This window comes from Trachymyrmex cornetzi, unplaced genomic scaffold (genome assembly GCF_001594075.2).
Source record: "Trachymyrmex cornetzi isolate Tcor2-1 unplaced genomic scaffold, Tcor1.1 scaffold803, whole genome shotgun sequence".
Taxonomy (NCBI): domain Eukaryota; kingdom Metazoa; phylum Arthropoda; class Insecta; order Hymenoptera; family Formicidae; genus Trachymyrmex; species Trachymyrmex cornetzi.
In genome coordinates, this window is record NW_017300140.1 from 106543 (window position 1) to 128748 (window position 22206).

The window sequence follows — 22206 nt, forward strand, 5'->3', positions numbered from 1 at the left end:
AGATTCACCATTAGTTTATAACAAATAACAAATTTTATTTATTTACTGAACAATTAATGTCTGCATCTCAAGATAACTTTACAAAAATATTGTTGAATTGCTAGAGTATTTATATAAAAAAATTGAGATTTTATCATTATTTTATAATACATTTTCATATATTTATATTACAGTACAAATTAAAAAAATATTACTACTTATTTAAATAACTTTTGATCCAGATCGTCAATTGTTTCTATTTTTTTTTTGTATTATTATTAAATGAAATTTAGAATAGTCTGTAATTTTTTCAAGTAGTTCTTAACATATTGCATTTGCCTTACAACCTCCTTAAGGTGGTTTTTTATTAAATCGAGTTACTATAAAAATGTCTAATTTTTTATATAATGAAGTTGATGTACTGAAATTGATGTGTGCAAAATTCTATGGTAGGTTAACGATGAAATAAGAGAGAAAAAAAATGTGTTGGAAATGTAATTTCACGTGTAAACTTTGTTAGTGACAGATAAGGCTCGCAGACGCTTCTTTGACTAATTGCACACAAATCTTACCATAAACTTTTCTCGAAAACGATATTATAGTAGTTAAAATAATATAATTAAAAAATTACGATTTTAATTGTCACAAAAAAGTAATGGATCAATGGCTATTCTGGAAAAATATTTACGTGCATAAACTTGCATATAAATTTAACCTCGAAAAGTAAACATAATCTCATCTTGTTTTTGTTCGATGAAGATGCAGCTCTTGATTTACACTATCGTATGTTCCATACTATTTCATTAGGATATACATGTTTATTTTATCCAAATTATGCAAACATTTGTAATTTTGGGTGAGCCCTGGTGAACCACCTCAAACTTTTGGCATTTTACTATATAAAGAACCACCTTAATTCATCAGCGAATTCTTTCGACGCAGCTTTTATTCGCTTAAAGCAAACTTCTTAATTCGTCAGCGAATTTGCTGATGAAAACTTCTCCCACGAAATTGTTTTTTATTCGCTTGCGTCTAAAATTTTGAAGTCGCAGCGTCGAGTGATCGGAAGCGAATAGCTGGTCAACATCAAAAGAAGCTCTAAGACGTTTGCTAAAAGCGAGTAAAGTCGCTTCGTGTAAAATCGCCCTTTAACCGCCATTTATCGCGCTTTATTCGCTGGCGCGGGCGCGGCGTGCGACGTGGTATCGCAAAATAGAATGAGCTTCATTAGTTTCGTACAATTGTACTTGCTGTTTCGCGTTAATTTATATTGTCGCAATGTAATGAAGTGCGCGTCGGATCTACGTCGGGAGTGTCATGCAAGGTGCCACGCGATCGTCGTATCGAGTTGATTACTGCGTAATTAGTCGACGTTTTCGCGAGTGAGTAAATGAGTGTGCGTTTGTACTACAAAAGCAGCATCGAGGGAACAAAAGACAAGGAGAAGGCCTAGGAGACATCAGACGATGATGGAGTAACCACGTGTAAATAGCATGTTACTTGTTATTAAATATTAAACATTATTTTTCTTTGTAAAATTACTTTATTCCCGGTTTTATTTTTGTATCAGTTATTTATGTAAGAATTTAAGAAGATTTTCGTCGGAGAATTTGTATAATTATTTCATTAAGAATTCACTTAAAAGAGAATAAAAAGTTATATGGAGCATGATGATCTGACTAAATGGTGATCTCTATTTTTTCCCTTTTCTAATACACAATACTCATTGTATATGTGTGTAATGCAGTCTGTGCAGCAATGAGGGAACAAGAGAGGAGGAAGAGGCTTGGGAGGCATTGGGCAACGGCGAAGCAACACCGCAGGTAAATATGTTATATTTATAAATTAAATATCACTTTTCTTTGTGAAATTAATTCATTCCCGATTTTATTTGAGTCGTTTATTAAAAAGTTGAGAAGATTTTTATTGAAATTTTAAGTCTATACTTGGGAGCAGTGTTGGAACGTATCTAGGTAAAAGTATCTATAGATACAGTATCTAGATACTTTAGTTGTATCTAAATGCATTGCCTAGATCCTTACGGGTGGAGATACCTGTATCCGTATCTAGTTACTTTTTTGGTACGGTATCTTTTAAGTTTTAGATACATAAGTACAAGGTACTTATACATTTTATTTTATGTCATATTGGAAACTTAATTTTTTATTAATTAGAGAAGAAAGATGTAAATCATCTTTCTTCTCTAATTCTTAACTTTGTACAAGTGCTTTCATTTGCTTCACCCCGTGAGAGAAAAAAGTTTTACAAAATTATGTAATTTCATATTAGTTACATATAAAATTATATATAATTATATACAGGGTGTCCCCGACCTACATCAGGGATCGCCTCCTCACGAGCTGATACAGCGAACTGAACTGAATCGAAAAGTCCTTTATCATTTACAAGCGACCGTTACCGATGGGCGTATACTTGCTGGTAATCCGCGCCGATATGTACTTATTTAATATATTTAGAAATTAATATCTCCTAAAGTATTAGTAAAAATTGTCAAATGATAAAAGACTTTCCAACTCAGTTCAATTCGCTCTACCTGCTCACGAGAAGTGATCTCGTAGGTCGGGAATATTCTATATATATGAAATATGCACATATTTGAACATATGCAATTATATTTAATTTTACATAATTTTACACAATATATATATATAACTAATATAAAATTATATAATTTTATAAAACTTCTTTTTCCGGGCGCCTATAGGTAAGTTTAGTCCCTAGTATTTAGTGATTGGCGACTAAAAAATCTCATAGAAAAAGAATGGCAAACTGATGACACCGGTCTCTTCTTTGATTGGTTCCGAGCACTAAAGAGCTAGTCTATTATGGATGTAGGTATACACAAGTTAGAGAAGAAGAACAATTTGTAACATGACGAATTGCGATTTTTTCTGCATCGATAATAAACTCTACAGAGCTTTGGTGCTTAGGATCAATCGGAGTAATTTTTTTCTTAGGGCGGAGTCGAGAAAAGTGAAAAATTTTATGTATGTATGTGTGCAGATAAAAAAATTTTCATCTTTTACGTTTCCGCCCTAGAGGAAAAATTACATAAGTAACCTCCTGAGGAGACAGCGTCACGTGACCAGTTTGCCACGCTGTTCCTATATAATTCATCGCGATGACGTACGTACGATTACAATTTTCATTATCCAAATTCAAACATTTTAGTACCTACACAGAAAAAAGACTATTCTTAAATCAACCATAATATATTCATATATAAGCAAAAATATTATAATCAGATGTAAGATTTTTAATTGTACAAGTCTTGAATTCAGTGCAAAGTAATACTTGCATCAAAACGAATTCAATCAAATCAAGATTGATATCTTTGAAGCAAGATTATAATATTTTTGCTTATATATGAATATATTATAGTTGATTTAAGAATAGTCTTTTTTTCTGTGTACATATGTAAGTAGTAGATTTATATGAAATAAAATTAATCTATACGCAGCTTGTTGTTTTCGACTTTTTATCATCGAGACGTTCTTTTATATATTAAACAAACAAATAAAATTTAGTATATTTTACGCTACTTATATCTTTTTCTTTTCTTATTTTCTCCATTTTTTTATTCTTCTCTATTTTTCTTTTCTTCCTTTTTTTTAAGTACCTAAAAAGTACCTAATTTTTCGAATACTTTTTTCCTGTATCGGTATCTATACTTAGGTATATAAGTGCAGAGATACATTTTTTTATAATTACCTAAGTATAGATACCGATACAAGAAAAAAGTATCCGAAAAATTAGGTACTTTTCTCAAGTGGGAATTTATACAGAAAAACGATATTGAATCCTGGCGAGGTACCGAATCTGTACTGAGAAAAATTAGTTTCATATTTTAATACTGGACCAGTACCATAAAACTAATGATACCGTACTAGCCCAATATATGAATCAGTATTGAATAGTAATACTAATCCAGTAGATTTTCGATATCGTGTGTGTACTGAAATTGCCAAAACCAGTGTGTTGGGAACCAGTATCGAAACTGTATATCGCCAGTATAATTGCAGTATCAGGTCTGTATTGCAATTAGTAAAAGGACTACGTCAAGCGTCAGTACTGAGCCAGCATACTGTCGGTAGATTATCGATATCATGTTCGTACTAAAATTGGGAAAGGATTACGTCGGGCGACAGTACTGATCCAGTACACAGCTGCCAGTAGACTTTTGATATCGCGTGTGTACTAAACCAGTGTGTCGGGGGCCAGTATCGAAACTGTATACCGCCAGTATATTTGCAGTATCGGATAATTAGTAAAAGGAATATGTCAAGCGTCAGTACTCTGAGTCAGTATACTGTCGGTAGATTATCTTCAAGACAAGTGCAATTATTTCAGCGTATATATGAATCAACTCGCATAAAATTAATTTCCGAAAAGATTAATAGATGGCTGATTTTCGCGTGTTTGAAAAACATTCAGACATGATATAAAAGGACCACAAAATGCGAGCATCGTCAAAAAAGGTTACTACTTCTGCCTTCTCCGTCTGGAGTTAAAGCTGAAGTTGTAACCTTTTTTGAATTGGCTATACGGCTTTTGCGGTATAGAGAATTGGTACGGACTTTTTATACAATATTACTACTGTTATTAAAAATTGGTATTAATATTTAGTACTGTTGCAATATTATGAATCAGTAACGATTTTTGTTACAGTATTATTTCTATTACGGTACTAATCAAAATCGATATCAGGTACAACATATGTACTAATTCTAGGTACTGTTACAATATTGTAATCCCGTACTGTAATAGTACTCTAATACTGTATTCCAAAACTTGGCTCATTGCTATCATCCCAGTGTTTTACCAGTACTGGTATTCAGTATCGTGTCGGTACTAAATACTGAAAAATGGTATTGGATCAGTATCTCGCCGGTATTCAATTCCCATTTGGCTACCTATAACTAGATACCTTTTAAACGATATCTGTTCCAACACTGCTTGGGAGATAGAGATTTTTGTCAGGAAATTATTATTTTAATTATGTAACAATCTACTTGAAAGAAAATGCAAATCTTAATGTGTGTGTATAATATAAATTTGTGCATAATATAGATATAATATACATTTTTTTGAAACATTACGGACGCCATTACAATGTGGATTTTATATATTTGTATTTTACAGAGCGACGTTAAAAACTCCGCTGCTGCGCATCGCGTTTCGGTGAGTGATATATTATTTTTAATCTGGAGTAATGAATCTCTGTGAAAGAACATTTTATTGATATAAATTCATTACTCTTTAAAATGGATGGGTTACGCTAGATTAATATCAATATGTAATCCTGGAAAATATGTACGTTTGTCGATTTATTGTGCATGTAATAGGAAATATATATTTATAAAAAAAGTATAATAAAATTTATCATATTAATTTATTGGAACATTCGGTATTGTTGCAGGATATCATAATATTATTTCATGAAACATATTTCAAATTTGGCTAAAATTTATGGAATAAACATGCAAGCGCATATAAAAATAGATGACAGGAAGTATTACATTTTCTTGTCGAGCTCTTTGTGCACTCTCAAAATTTTCACGAAATATTAATTGAGAGCATTACGAGAATATTAAATTTTAATAAATGTTATCTAGACCGTTTCTTATCACATTGTAATGTATTAAATTTTTTAGTTTGTTTATATATAAATAGTAAAAATATATTGAAAACGTGAAAAAATAAATAAGTAAAAGAACACTGAAATAATGATAGTTTTAGAATATACTTTTTATGCTTTTTCATGATATTCTCTTCGATTTCACACGAGAATTTAAATAATGAAGATTAGAAAAGGATGTTAATGTATTATATGCATTTCTGGGTAAAAATAAAAAATAAAGTAGTATCTTTCGATCACAGTAAGAATATTTCAAAATGTCTCTTAATTTTTTTTATTTGACAAATATTTCTTAAATAAAATTTGAAATCTACGTTTGTCACTGCTCTACGTATTTATTTCCTTCCAGGATTAGATATTATAATAAGCTGATGCACAAGAAAAGCAATCAGAGATTTTTTTTTAATGTAACATCATAAACAGAGCTGGCAATAAATAAATAAAAATCTATTTCACAATTGTGTGTAGCATATGTGGATTCAAATTTATGAAATAATACATTAATGGCTGTTGACTGAAATCAGTCTTACAATGCGCCAATCTTATTTTTGATCTTTTTTGTAGTCAGTCCATCCAATTTATTTGATAAATTGAAAGGTTAATGACTTGTAAACGGTTCTGGGTAATCCTAGACGTTCTTAGGCAACCCTAGGCATACAGCAACCGTTCTTTTAAGAGACACACGTTTTGTGCATTGGACTTTCGATTTCTTTCACATTCTACAATAGTTTTGAAAGTAAAAGGAAAATCGTGGACGCAGCCCTATCTAATGCGAGCGTAGCGCGTGACGTTTTACCGCTAATTTGGAGAAAGTACATAATAGTCGTCATTATCGACGCTGAATGGACATTATGCTGACGTATGTGCCTATATGTACGACGCGCGGCTGACATTGCTTTACGTTAATTGGCTGCGAATTAATAATTGTCTGCGCTTTGAGTTAAAATTCGTTAGTTATATTTATAAGTTGTATTAGACAATCATTAATTCTCAAGAAGATATAAACGAAATTATATTTAAAAAATTGACCAAGTATCTCTTCATAAGAATTAATTGAAATTAATTGAAATTTTACTTGATCTGTCTTCCTATTTGACATTTTTAAAAATGTGAAAATGAATCAAACTTTAATTAATTTTAAACCAACATTTAATAGAGATACCTAATTTACAATTTAAATGCCAAAGCAACATTCGTAAATTTCCCTCGCTTAAATAAAACGGCAAAATGAATTTTTGATATGGCATAAATGGGAAGGTGCATACAGCCACATACGCAACAAGTTTTTTGCCAAAGTCATATATTTCAAATTAAAAACGTTTTGGCCAAGTCTTGGCCATCAACAGTACAATAAAGAATGCGAGATGTTAAATAATAAAACGCCAATTAGGATGTCAAAGTGAAGTTCATATCCGAAAATTATTCTGATTCCTCGATTTTTTTGACTTGTGAGATTAAATTTTGTTTCTTGATCGCTGTATGTTAACCACGGGATTGCCAAATTCCGTATTATCAACAATGATCAATTACACTGTTACAATGCGGTGTTATTTGATGAAGAATATTCACGGAGACGGAAGAATTTTATGTTAGTATTGTACGAATATTATGTAAGAAAGTTGGTGTAATTATAATTCGTGGTTTATAATTACACGAACTTTCTTACATAATATTCGTACTAACATAAAATTCTTCTTCGTATTAACATAGAATGCTCCTTCCCATTTATGTTTTATGTTATATTGAGCCACCTGTAATAACTATTGTTAAATTTTTGATATGGTTTTATATATAACTACTTTTATGTGAGTAGTTATATTTAGCCATTTAACTCGGTGAAGAAGTTTCTCACGTATGAATTAAATATGAAATTTAAATATATGTATACGTGTGTGTGTATATATATATATATATATATAACCTGCGATTAGTCTAATAAAGGGCTGTATACAGACGCAATGTCGGATAAAAATAAAAATAAAAAGGATTCGTGTATATCGATCTCATGTACATGCTTGTTGACTCCTGTTTCTTAGACGTAACGTTAATATGGAACTTCCTTCAGTCTTACACGCATGCTCGGTGATTATGAAGGTAGTGAAAGTACCGAGGGAGGGATGAGGACGCATGATGTGACGATTCGTTAGTGCGTTAATAACTCGCGAGCATCGTGTAATTGGAATGCATTAATAAACGTGAATTCCAGTGAAAACGCCGGAGTGCGGGGAAGCGTGGATGAATTTTTTGTACCCTCCTTGTCGCGCCACGGCATACTTTCAATCGCGTGTTTGCGCGCACGCGCGCCAAGTAACGTTAGAACCTCACTGCGGAAACATAATGTCTCGCATATTTGGAAATTTTGTCGAGTCGCCAAATGATTTTTTTCATTCGAGAGAAAGCCCGTCGTATACTCTCGGTGAAACCTTTCGACCACGTGCGGAACGACACAACGTCGCAATTTATCCTTATTTTCACGTTTTGTGTGTCATATCACTGTCCGTTTCGTATGACAGCGTATTATTTAGTGGCACAGAATCCGCGAATCTCATTCGTGCTGCAGTCCGCGCTGTCGCTGTAATTAAGCGTTCCTAATTCTAACCTTCAATACGATTAATCACAATGGAAAAGCGAAAGTTTTTCTATTTAGCGAAACTCTTAAGCTAATTGCACATGATGAGGTATAATAAACCGCAGTAATTGATATCAGATTGATTCATTAATCAATCACGAATTAATCCTTAGCTGAAAATATATCTCCGTGTATATTTATTTTAGATAAATCAACTAAATCACGTAGGAGGAACAATTCATGATATAAAAGAGTAATTGATCTATTAATTAGATAATAATAATCTTTTTTACAATATAGAACAGATGAAGCGATATAAAAGAGATGTGCGATCTTTTAAGCGATGCTTAAATCGATAATTTGTCCTACGTCTGACAGACGTATATTTCTAGTCTCAAAGGATTACGTCTTAAGAATGTCGCACATGCGCTTAAAGGGGGTCGTCGTCGTCGTCGTCGTCGAAAAGCGTGTTATCTACGATCTGTGATCTATCTCGTGTCATCTACCTAGACCTCACATATTTTCTTGCGCGTTGACGTAGCCGCTCTTCCCACATTTAGATACACGTCGTCGAGTGTATCGAGATCGAGGCCGATGGAAAAGTCGACGGATCTCTCTTAAGAAGGTCGATGGGTGAACGCCATGGACTTGGAGTATAAAGAAAGAACGAAAGAGAGGAATTAATCGCACGTAAGAGTAACGAGAGCCGCGTGTGTACCTATACATATATTTCGTGTGTACAACACGCGCGTGAATATGCACACCTGCGTCCTGCACCTGTCGATCGATTGTGCCGGGAGACATCGACAGTCGATACGATGATCGGCAAGATTAGATCCTGAGGCGCGCGCGTTCGCGGATTCGTCCGTTTTGTCGCGATTTAGAAATCTCTCGTCGCCATTTAGAGCAAGTTGCCCGCGTGTCGTATATCCGTAAAATTGATGGCGGGCACTAGTACGAGTGACTATATATACTGGAAAGGGCGTTTCCGACGACCGGTCTCGCATATCCTAATAGTGCGATGAAAGCACTTGATCGTCCGCGTATTACGCCTGCACGGTTCGGGCACCGCGGATTTCTTCCACTCTGCCAAACGTCTCTCTCGAGAGCCGCGTCGGTCGTCCACTCCCGTTTGTGAATCTCGCTTTACGAGCGGGCTACTTGCGCAGACAAGCGTAATTTCATTATTCGCGCTCTGCTCATTAGTCGCGGAAATAGTCGGACGAGCGCGATTATATCGGCTCTCTAGATTCGTTCGAATTGCGGGCGCACGGTATATACCTACCTACGCTCTTCTCCGTATAACATTTACAACGGCAAGACAAGAGACCGGACGTTCAGAATTGGTATCTCACGAATCGTAGATGTGGAATGCGTGACGTATCGTATAAAAAATAAAAAGAAAAAAAAATACGTACTTTCGAAGCATTACAAACGAAAAATACGCATAGCTTTTCTAGAAGAGACGTCGGGGAACAATAGCGGATAACAATAGTGTAGATTTCTTCAAGTACTAAGATCGTTCGCTCTCCATGGGCCGATGGCTGCGGCCGATCCCAATCTCTGATCGTGATCGCTTGCTACAGGGGATAAAAGTGACCTACTTTAACACCTCGTGTATGTATCGTCGCGAGTGGCCGCGGCAACGCCGACGGATATGATTTCTCGTGCGGCAATAGGGTGTTATATCCCGAGGAAATTTTGTCTCTTTATTTTATTTTCTCACAACATGATGAATTGTGCGAAATTTTCGTGCAGTCTATTCGTGTGCGTCAATACATTTTTTTCCTTTCCTTATATAAATTACAGCAATTAGCTTATTATATATATATATATATATACACAACATATACAATATATATATATATACAACGAAAATTATATAGCAGTCACTTTATCATATTTTCGCTCATATTAATAATTTATTGAAAATTTCATTTCAATTTAGTATTCTGTCTTATAATAACACAAAATTAAGAAAGTTTTCTCATTATTAAAAAATATTTTATGTTTTTTACGATAAATATCATTTTACTCATAAATTTTTAACACATACAATAATATAAAAGAATAGCTCTATAATGTATTAATAATTTTTTGTATAAAAAATACACGAGACGTTGCAATTCTTTTGTCCTCGATTCTAATTGTATTAATAATAATGTCAAATAAAAAATTATATGTGAGAAATCTTTTCTACGATTAAATAAGAAATGTATATTTGAGTTTAACGGCAGATAATGATACCCTGAGGCTGCTGCAAATGAATTTTCGCATCAAAGCCATCAAAGGCGAGGCAAATATCGAACCACCTAGAAATCGACTTTCAATCGGCACACATTTCTCGTTAGCCACCTATATATTTCGGAGGTTTCAATCAACGGTACGCTAATGATTCTCCTTGTTTCGAATAAAATCTGTGCCTTGAAATTAATAGAAAATTCTAGTACAACAACGCTTTTTCCATATATTCCCGTTATAAAGGCTTTCCGAGTTGAACTCTTAATACGCAATGTGTAATTATAATTGTAAGTGATATTTCGAGAAACGCGAGTAACTTCAATGTTAGGATCCCACAAATAATCATTAAAATATAACCAACCAGGTTATGGCGTTTCGATCTTTTAATTAGCTGCGTCGTACCGTCGAAAGAAGCGTCTATTAAAATTAATGAAATACGGTGCTATTTCTCGGTGATCTCGCAGTGGTAAATGTTTCCGGCCACTAAATTTTATTGCACTCGATTTCGGGGACAGAGTGGACCACCTCGAAACCGCGTTAACGAGTCGAGTTGCGCGATTGACATACATTTGTACCTTCGCGAGCATTTTACTCACCAATTAAACAGCTCGTTCGTTATCTGTCGAAAAACTAATTACCTACAGTGTATAATTACACGAAAAGAAAGCTCCCTACAGTGTATGAAACATATATGCAATGCTATTACAAAATCGTGAAGATTCCTATAGGAAAAATTTGATTCCGAGAGCATTATATTATCGAATTAGCTCTTTTGTAAAGAACTGATTAATTTTCAGAAATATTTTTCTTAGATATTTTAAGAAATATGCAATTATGAAGCATAAAACATTTGGTATAAAATACAATATATAAAATTTAATTTTCGTAAAAGTCCATCGAAATTAAATATTTTTATCAAGAAACTCACTTTTTCTCTTTAATATTATTAAAAATGAATACAGTGTAAAGTAAACTATTATACCATGTCATTTCAAATATTAAAAGTTATTTTTTGATTTTTCCTCTCTCTATCGATGTATCAAAGTGCTTACATGTTGCACGATTTAATTGACGCTTCGGTGAAGCTTGACGTAATCATGCAGAGATAGGGATTAATGGATCCGATCGTTTAGTTTCTTTTGTAGAATTAGCACGGTATATAAAGCATCGACCTTTATGCATCGTTGTGCATCGCTAATGAAGAGCTTTCACGGAAGTTCCCTCCTTCTGTAATGCGCGCGTTAATTCCAATTTATTTATAATTACAGTCGTGAAAAATTATAACCGCCATAAAGGAAAGCTTTATAGCGTCGTTACATATTACACGTGCGCGACGATGCAACTAACAACGTAATGCTAACGTGGATAAATGTCTGATGGGTTTCCCCTCTCGTTTTCCATTACACAAGTTGCTCTGTACACCTAGCAGAGATTCAAGTGTCTGTTATTAATTGAACGTGGGAGAAAGAAGGTACGCAGAAAAAGAAAGAACAGAGATAGTCGCGTATTTACTACCATAATAGTTTAGTATTGCACGAAAATGTCTATTGACTCAACAATGACAATAAATGCTGCATTGTACGTCACGTTCATAGTCTTTAGGTCAAGCACACATACCATAGACGAGTAAGACCGCGAAATACCCAGACAGCGCACAGAATATTTATGATAAATATTTATTGTATTAATATTAATTTTTTGAAATGTTATATAGACATTTCACACATATTTTATATAAAGCTTCATTCGAAATATTATTAAAATATATAGACTAAATATTTTATGTAATATTTATGATAAATATAAATAAATATTTCTAATAAGTATGTCTTACTTTTGAATTATAATGTCTCATTAAGTATTTTCATAGCATTTATTATAACATTTAATATTTCATAACATTTATAATAAATATTTATGTGCAATATCTAAGACTACAAAAATATTTACAAGATATTTACAAAATAAATCTTATAAATATTTATAAATATTTTGTAAATATTTTGTTAATATTGTGTGCTGTCTGGGTAAGAGCAAATATCTCGATATCTCTCATTCGAGTAATCTCCATTTGCTTATCAAACTCCACTCTTTACCGAATCATGTTTTGCGAACTCTATGAATGATTCTAAAATAGGCCGTTCAATTTTGTGAACATAAAAGAAAGGCAACTGCAGAAATGCAATCAAATCGCGATTACATATCGCGAATTAGCTTCATCTCGTGAAAACGATAGCAATAACATTTCGTCATTAGTGAATAACAGCAGGAGGAAGATTTCTTATAATCTGTATTCTTCCATTCCGCAGTTCGAGTGTACATTAACGGCTTGTTAATCGACATAGCTTTCGCGCTCGCGATTCGAGAAAGCGTATACAAATGGTACATTGTGATGTCCCATTTCGTTTCCGACTTTCCGAGACGATTCTGCGGTTATCCCTTGATTTTTGGGTCGGGCGATATAGAGGACAAATCTTTTATGGCTCAGGGACCGTGACGGCGAAACGCTCTAACGGATTCGTTGCGAGGAGAGGAGACCCAAATCCATCGCGAACAAAAGCAGCTCTAATTTGTTCCGAACCGGCACGCTTGTAATTCGAAACTAGAGCGAAATAGTGATGCGCAAGTGAATGCTCCTGCGAGCTATATTCGCAACGCGAAACAATTGATCAAGTTTCGTTTCTAACGGCACTGATAGCATCAGCGACTTTCGACGAAAGCGAAATCACGCGATAGTCTGCCTTTAGGATTAAAATCTCGAAAGCTTACAGTTGACATTTAAAATAATCTTATTGGTATAATATGTAAAGATTTGTAAACCGTTATGTCAGTTGCTTCTTCTGTATTTTAATGTAAATAAGTTCCATCGAAAAATGTGATTCATAACTGAATCGAATGAAAATTTATACGATACGTACAGAATATAGTTCTCACAAAAGGATTTAGCGACTGTTTTAATTATTTTTTAATACGATAATTATATTATAATTTATTAATATACAACATAAAAGAAAATATAAAAAATTCATCGTTGAATATTTTACGAAACACACTGAGAGAAAAGATTTTGTTATAGGAACAAATCAAGGGAAAGCAAATGTGATATTTGTTAAAAGAACAATCGATTTGTTACTATTGCAAATTAATTCGTCAATGCAACAAATAATCAATAGTATAGCTAGCAAATAAGAGGCTCATATATATATAAAAGTCGTAGACGGTTGCAGGGTCTCAAATCGTAAGAAATTGATTAATTCTAGTCAAGTATTCTCCCTATATTTGACTGTGCTTGGTCGGTTTCCTACAACTTAAGACTCCACGATCATCTACGAATTCTATGTAAACGAGCTAAAGTCTATCCAAAAGATAGGTTAGATTCTATATAGTTTGTTTCTGTTACTAATAATTGGTTGGTATAGCAGACTAGCAACAATCACAACAATATAATTTTTGTTGTTACATATTTACCGATCACCGGTTAAAGGTATACTGGTTGCTTGCTAAATTAACAAAATCCTTTCTCTCAGTGCAGATGCAAATATTATGATAAAAGAAAAAATTAGAATTAATTTTTTTTAATAAAGTTAAAAAAATTATAAATTGATGTTGCGCGTAAACAAGTTGTAATAATTATATATAGTACGTATATACCATAAAACAAAACAAAACAAAAAAAATATATTGAAGCGTTATTATTATAATCTCTTTATTGACTATTAATTTGTGATTTTATTTGTATCTCGGTACAACGAAGAAAATGATAGAGAAATCTTGACGATCCTGCTTTAATTTATGAAAAATAAATAATTAAAAAAAAGATAATTAAATAAACAATGATTAAAAAAATAATTAAAAAAATTTTGAATAAGTAAGACTCTCTCTTTTTTCCTGGAGTTTATGCGAAGTTTACGTTTAGTCAAGGAATGCATTTCAATCTGAGGGTGAGAGAAGACCGGGACACCTACGACATATTTGAATCGACATAAGGTGGAAGGTGTTTAGGAGTCGCGCGACTAATCAGTGAAAGTGGCGCGTTCGATCACGGCAAGTGCAGTTACGGTTATTTTAAGAAGGAATCAGCTTGACCCAATTCACACGGGGGATTCCGCTACGGAACACTGCGGACTAATCGCCGGTGAGCGTTCGCCAGATTGACTAATGCGATCCGCGAAAATCCCCCGTGCATTCTCATACGTTTGTTATTGTACAGCTTCCTCTAAGTGGATTACGTTTCTTTCGTCTTCCTTTAGAGTGGCACACTTTACGCCAATTGATAATCATTTTATTACGAACCGCAAATCGGCAAAGAGGACGAAGCCAATTCACATTCTTCTCTCTATCTCTTCTACTTTCCCTTACTATCGCAGACGAATATCTGAAAGACGTCTTTCAAGAATATTTCAAAGTACGCAAGAGGAACTCTACACATTTCTTTTAGACTTCTATATTATATAAGATGACGTTTTCCAAAAAGAGAGAGAGGAAAAGACTTAAGTTTGTGGAAAATATCACACAGTTATTGTAGTAGCAAAATAATTAATTTTAAAAAATATATTTCAGAAAAAATTAATAAAAAAACTGTCGATTCAAAAATTAATAAGAAAATTATTAAGAAGAAAACATATCGATTCAAAATATTTGATCAATGAATAACGTATAAATATTTTCATTTAAATTAATCGATTTTCAAAATTTAAAAATCATTCTTCAACGAAAGCTTTAATTTGGAAATTTAACTCGTTATTTATAAGAAAATTTTAATAACAGTTTTTGCTCGCAAAAAAAAAGACAAATGTAATTAGATTTTTGTACCTGGCGAATATATATATAGGGATGTCTATATTCAAAAATGCTCGATCGCATGATATCGCATGAGACTTTCTAACAACATTAACCTCCGGCTATTGATTATATTGTTTTCGATCTAGCGCGTTCGCCTACTTCTGAAAGCGTCGATAATTCTTGTATTAGCAGTCGTGTATCGATCGTTACGATCGATCATCCATTCCGGAGACTAATTTCATCTGCGAGGATGCAAGTGTATTAACGCTTAAAATTGCTTTCGCGCGAGGTGCGGTGAGAGACTTTCTATCGATACCGCGAAATTAAAACTTTCTAATGTTTTACATGTTTCGTCGAATCATCGGATCATTGCGTGATTCATTGCACATGATCGTAAGTTATTTTATGATAAAGCATTATATCACAAACGAACGATTTATTAGTTGCTTTCGAATATATCTTTGATATATGGAATAATCTCTTTAGTAAAAAATTTTAATATTTTCTGACAATTAACTGCCTCCGTTTATTTTATTGCTTCATCGTTAAAAAATGAGAGAATTATTTATTCTTATATTAGTCACCGCATTAAGTACAAGTGTGTACATGTGCACATACACAAGTGTGATAAATCCGCTATAATCGAATGTTGCCATCGCATTACCATATAACTCATTCGTTTGTGAATTTTAATCTGCTCTGACACCTGTCAGCTCCGAATGAAGCACCACCGAACGTTTCAACCCTCTCTCTCTCTCTCTCTCTCTCTTCTATTCGTAACCGGATCTCTGTTGGTACCCAATACTACGATAAAAAAAATGGACTCACCAATTTCGAAGCTAGTCGTTCCTCACAGTGCACCACCGCCTGTACCGCAAGACATTCGATCGATCGTCATACCCAGTCCATCGCTCTCTCTCTCTCTCTCTCTCTCTCTCTCTCTCTCGGATCGTTCTTACGAATACGAAACCGCATTCACACATTCGGGTCTGATGGTCTGATGGAAATTGATCGCGTAAGCGCACGCGGTGCACATCGCACGTCTTGATCAGATGCGGACGCGATATTCGATCGCGATCGTTAAACACAGATCGCGAAAAGAAGAAGGTTTCTCCCTAAAGGGGGAAGAAAGGGGAGAAATCGATCTTACGAATACGGTGTGATGTGTGTGTCCAATCCAACCGAATCCAACGTCGCCCCGCTCGTTCAACGTCGGGAGGCGACAGCAACGCGGCCGATCGAAATATCTTCATTCGCAGTCGTCGAATCTTTCGTCACGTTTTCGCAATTAGCACTTGACCTCGCGTTCGTCATTCTATCTTTTCTTTTCGAAAAGAAACGCGACGTGGCCGCAAAGGTCCCCGCGCGCACTTTTCTTGTGTTCCTCGTGCTCGGCCTCGGCCTCGGCTCGGCTCGGCTCGGCTCGGCTCGGCGTGCACGCGGTTCGACTACCGGTCGCGCTTTGAGGTCTGAGCCCTGAGGATCGCCTCATTGCGTCCAGCGTGGACGAGGAAGCCGAGAGAGAGAGGTAGTAGGGGGAGACCAGAGTCTCGTGCCAACCGCCACTGCAACAACCATGAACCACGTGTCGTCTCCCGCCAGGATTCCACGAGATGCGGATCCCCGGCATGGCCGCGCCGGATGCGATTGGACACGACCGAGAATCGCGCCGATCGCGCGGTGCTCATGCCGTGCTCGTGGGGGAGAAACTATGCGTTTTTCACGCACTTTTCCGTAACGCGCTAACAAATTTCCCTGCGACAGCCGTAGCGAGTTCTTAAGACAGTTCAGACACCGTGCCAGTAGAATTTCGATTCGTAACTAAGTAAGTACGTTAAATATGAATTTTGATGTTCGCTGAAACCGGTTGATCGGTATCTTCATTCGTAACGGTAATGTCTACCTCGGATTGATCAAAATGATAAATTTAAGCTTCGTAAGAATTGAGGATTGAGGTATTATTACCTCTCGAGGTGTACCGAGAGAAGAAAGTTCTGCCTTCTCGGATACGCGACTATGGCCGATTGGATTAAAATCATTGTGCGTGAAGGAGTAGACGATATAGGATAATGCTAATCACTCGTAACAACGAGTCTGAACAAACTACTTAGACAAAAAAAAACCTAGTTTTCTAAGATAATGCGCTCGAGTCGTTTTACGTAACGAGTGAAAATGAGCTTTCCCTCCGTTCTCGACACCATTTGGTCACCAACTCTGTCATCTTCGTGCATTTCGCGTCGCACGTGGAAAATTCACTTATCGGAATGCCTCCATTTCTCTCTTCGAAACGAGGCTCTACGTCGGAAAACGACGGCCTCGACGGTGTCGGTGAAACTCATCCATTAGACATTTTTCTCGATTACTTGTTAGACGGGGATAATTAATGGAAAAAATCGTTAGCGCCGCCATAGCCAAATGTAAGAGCGCGAGATAATATATGGAATACTGGGAAATTTTTTTTTTCTTTCTCGCGTTTTCAGTTCAAATTACCGGCGCGGCGCGTATATGAAACGCCTGGATTCCTTTCGCTCGTATACTTACGTGCGCACTCGTCTCTCGTCTCGCAATCAATCTAGCCAGCAACGCCAGAGAAGAATCAATGTGATACGCGCGACGTAAGGAGAGATAATGGATATATTTACGCGTATATATGCTTGTAGGTGCAGTACGCGCGTAATTGCTAGGCAACAACACCGTCCCTCTCGCTTTTCGACGAAGTGGGTCGTCCTTCTGAAGAGAACAGTCAGCGACGGGTCGATGATCGAGAGAGAAAGAGATAAAGAGAGTCTGAGAGAGAGAGAGAGAGAGACCACTTCTTTTTCTTTCTTATCTGCTAACCACTCCACTTCCGCATCAATCGTTTTCCACGAGTCTCGCCACGAATGATCCTCTTAATTTGGTGAGAAAAACACCGGTATGAAACCACAAGATATTTTATCGATCAGATTGCGAGATGAAGTTACTAGAAACACTATAGGTAACAATCATCATTCGAGCCTCGTGCGTCCGAGCAGTATTCACGCACAAAATTGTATGCGCATAAATTACATCGCGTGCGCGATAAGAAGAGCTTGATAAATCATTTTCATCAAATTAACACAATTTCGTGGTAGCCATATAATTTTACCGTCGTGTCAATCTTTTTTCACGATCCTCCTCTGTGGACGGATACCTGACTTTGTGTTTCTTAGGGACGCGTATTACACTTATATTATGCATTATGCAGCGAATCTTCGGCCATTTAATATATTATGTAGAAAGCAGAGATATATATCAATAGTTATATATAAATGATATATATATTATAAATGAACCGTTAAATATCTTTTATAATTTTTAATCAAAACTACTCGTACTCGTGTTACTTTTCAGTTTCAAATACATCGTAGCCTAGCATTAATGCGGAATTTATTCCTTTTAAATAAAGCTTATACTAGAAGAAGAAAAAATTTATTTGAACAACAAATTAGATTCCTATCCGTTAAAAAAATGTCAAGTAACTCGTACGAGCGGTATACTATGGTTCATATGTCTATGGATTATCCAGAAGCACAAGATAACTGTCCTTTTACGTTTATTGCCGACGAGCTAACGAGAATGTTATTTTTATTTTGCCGTAATAATAAACGTCGTGCAATTAATCAAGCTGACTCATGACAGGATTCAAAACTGCTAACAGGATAACGTGACAATCACATTCCACACAAGTTGGTCATCTCAATTAAATGAACATAAAGGATTTTTTTAATATAATATTGTAATAAAATTTTGCAACAAAATCTTCTGATATAAAATCTATAATTCTAATCACATAGTTTTAAGGTAGAGATAACAATATGTTTATAACTTTACATGCAACTTAGATAGCACACATAATATATATTTATGAAATATTTACAAAATATTTATAAATATTTATAAGATTTATTTTAAACATTTTGTAAATATTTTTGTAGTCTTAATTGCACAGATCATAAATATTTATTATAAATGTTATGAAATATATATTGTAAATGTTATAATAAATGCTTGAAAATACTTAATGAGACATTATAATCCAAGTAAAACATACTTGTTAAGAAATAGTTATTTATATTTATCATAAATATTACATAAAGTATTTAGTCTATATTTTAATAATATTTCGAATAAAGCTTTATATAAAATATGTATGAAGTACATATATATAACATTTCAAAAAATAAATATTAATAAATGTTTATCATAAATTAATATTCTATGCTGTCTGGGAATATATTTAAAGAGTTTGAAACGTATACACAGATACAAAATCTAGATTAAAATATACACATACATCAAAATAAGTGTATATAAACCACTACAAACGACGTATAAAGTTATAAAAGAAATTTATAATTAAAAATCTGCAAATTACAGGTCTAAAGAAGACTTTAATTATCGGTTTGATTATATTTATTGGTTAAGTTAAGTATTTATTGCAACTCAATTCGCTTTCATTAGAAAATAAGATTCAGCTTCATCTTATTGCTTATAATAACGCTAAACGAGGTCACACATTGGAAAGGAGTATTACGGATCAGTGATTTGGACAGTCAGAGGTTTCGGGAACGGAAGGAAAATACGGATTTTGACGAGTTCATGACAAGACTAATTGGATTAATAGAAATAAATGTGTAACAATCGTGATTAAATAATTTTTGTATATTGTGCAGCTATATGCACGTATATGGATGTATACATAGATACATATATATACGTACGTGTATATGAATACCTACCAGTAATAACGACAAAATAACTACACAGTAAAAAAATTGGTGTTAAATTTAATACATTTCACATGTCCCAAATGGTCCATTCAAATTTTTGTGTTAATTTAACATAAGATGAATATGTTAGAAACTAACACAAATATTATCTGAAAAATTAACTCAAGGAACGTAATACTTTGACACAATTTAAAAACAAATTTTATATTAAATAAATTAAATTAACACATTTATAATGTTAAATTTGATGCTGAAATTAGATGCTATTTTTACATTTTTAGTTTAGACGGTGCGTCTGTGATATTTAACATATGCAATATGTAGATTTAACAGATATTTACTGTTACAAAGAGAAAATAACACAAAATATCTGTACTTTTTTACATATAAAATATGTAACTAGTTGTATACTAGTAGAACATGTTTCTACGATAAAATTAACATTTATAATGTATTAAATCAACACATACATTTTATTCATTTATTCTTAGAACTTATGTTTTAATTAAGACTACATTATTTTTGTGTTATTTGTTTACTTACCTATAAATTGTGTTATTTTGACACTGAAAAGTGTTAAATTTAAATTTAACACAAAATATTCAAATAACACAATTATATTATGTTAAATTAAAATTCGAATATGTTAAAAATTTAACACAAAATTTTAACAAGGATTTGAGTGGACCGTTTCTAACACATACAAAATGTTGTTTACTGTGTATATTAATTACTACATTTTACATTAAAATAAAAGGTTAAATATTATTTTATATTGTTATTACTGCGAATAATATATATTTAATAAAATAATAAAAAAAAGAGAAATAATAGTTTTGGGAAGTTGAACGAAGTGGCATATATATATATATATATATATATATAATTTCGGACGTACTAAAAGAAAAACAAGTTTTTTGATATCATTAATTATATTGTATATACGTAATGCATCGAATAAGCCAAGAAATTCTGCCAATAATATACGGTACAATTTGATAAAAACGATAAAATGTAGAAAGTATAGAAGAGACGTAGCTGTATCATCGCGTAGCATTCTCTGCAGAATATCTCTCTCTCTCTCTCTCTCTCTCTCTCTCTCTCTCTCTCGTCGGAAGAAAAATTAACAATAGAAATGCTCTAGGTGATTAGTAACTCAATTTAGAATGAAGGGTGTTTAATCGTGAGTGAAATTTCTACAAGCCTTTTATTTTCAAATGCCTAGAGGCGTTCACTCGCCGCTAATTAATCGACAATTGTAACCGAAGTAGCTTTAACAAACGTGAGGACTTCCTCTCCTTGCCGTCGACAATAACCCCTTTGCCCGTGAAAACGCCTGCGTTAATTAGCGCGTTCGCGCGTGCACACGTGTATGTCTTTGTGTTAAATACTTGGACTAATTACGCACAAGGCAAGCTGAGATGTATCGTTGAGCTAGATCCCGGCAACTAGCGGGAAAGGCTCGTGTATATAAAATGCTTTGCGATTCAGACTGGAAATGCATATAAATGTCTGATGAAACTGAGATTTTTCCAGATTTTGTAAACAGATTATCGCGCTGCTGCCCCTTTAATTACGCGGTGACACGATTAATTAAGAGACGGATGGTCGAGATATTGTTAACGTACCCGTTCATAAGCCGTTTCAAGAAGGACTATCGCCTGACGAACGTTTCGTTTGTCCGAGACCGCAAAATGATCGCTACGCTCCGAAAACTTGTTGTAAATTGGTCCGATTGTGCGCGATGATATGCATAACGGAACATAAATCGTAAAATCCAATTTGAATTCGAAACCGCAGGCATACGATTAACGCAATACATCCACCGAGTCCCTCCTCCTGGCCAGATCGAAGGATCGCCTCATTTTGGATGCGTCCGTTGCCCCGTGAGATGCATGCACCCCGAATGATTAGCCCCGTAGTCCGATCTTACCATGTCGATGACTTAGAAAGGTTCCCTACTTCCCGGCCCTCTTCCCTTTCCTCGGCCCGGCTGTTCACTGATAAATGCCCTAAATTACTGGTTAGACTGGTATCGGGCTCGTTAATTGCCGCTCGTTATAAGGGCAACGTGCTCAGAAGATATAAAAGAAGGATTTTTAACAACGCGGCGAAATCACAACACATACCGCTAACGATACACACCCTTGCCTACCTACAAGATTTCTACACTCGGGATACTTTCGACACGGCGGACGAGTAATGGCGATCGTCGACTATGCATA

General features: G+C 34.5%; 2 protein-coding genes across 2 annotated transcripts in view; one reads left to right on the forward strand and one right to left on the reverse strand.

Moving 5' to 3' along the window:
* LOC108768531 (serine proteinase stubble) overlaps nt 1–16144 on the reverse strand; it is a 43105-nt gene extending 26961 nt beyond the window's left edge. Inside the window, exon 1 of the mRNA XM_018518984.1 lies at nt 16059–16144. The gene's annotated coding sequence lies outside the window, so the exon portion shown is untranslated. The remainder of the gene's footprint in view (nt 1–16058) is intronic.
* LOC108768529 (uncharacterized) overlaps nt 5145–22206 on the forward strand; it is a 74488-nt gene continuing 57426 nt past the window's right edge. The window contains exon 1 of the mRNA XM_018518981.1: nt 5145–5181. The gene's annotated coding sequence lies outside the window, so the exon portion shown is untranslated. The remainder of the gene's footprint in view (nt 5182–22206) is intronic.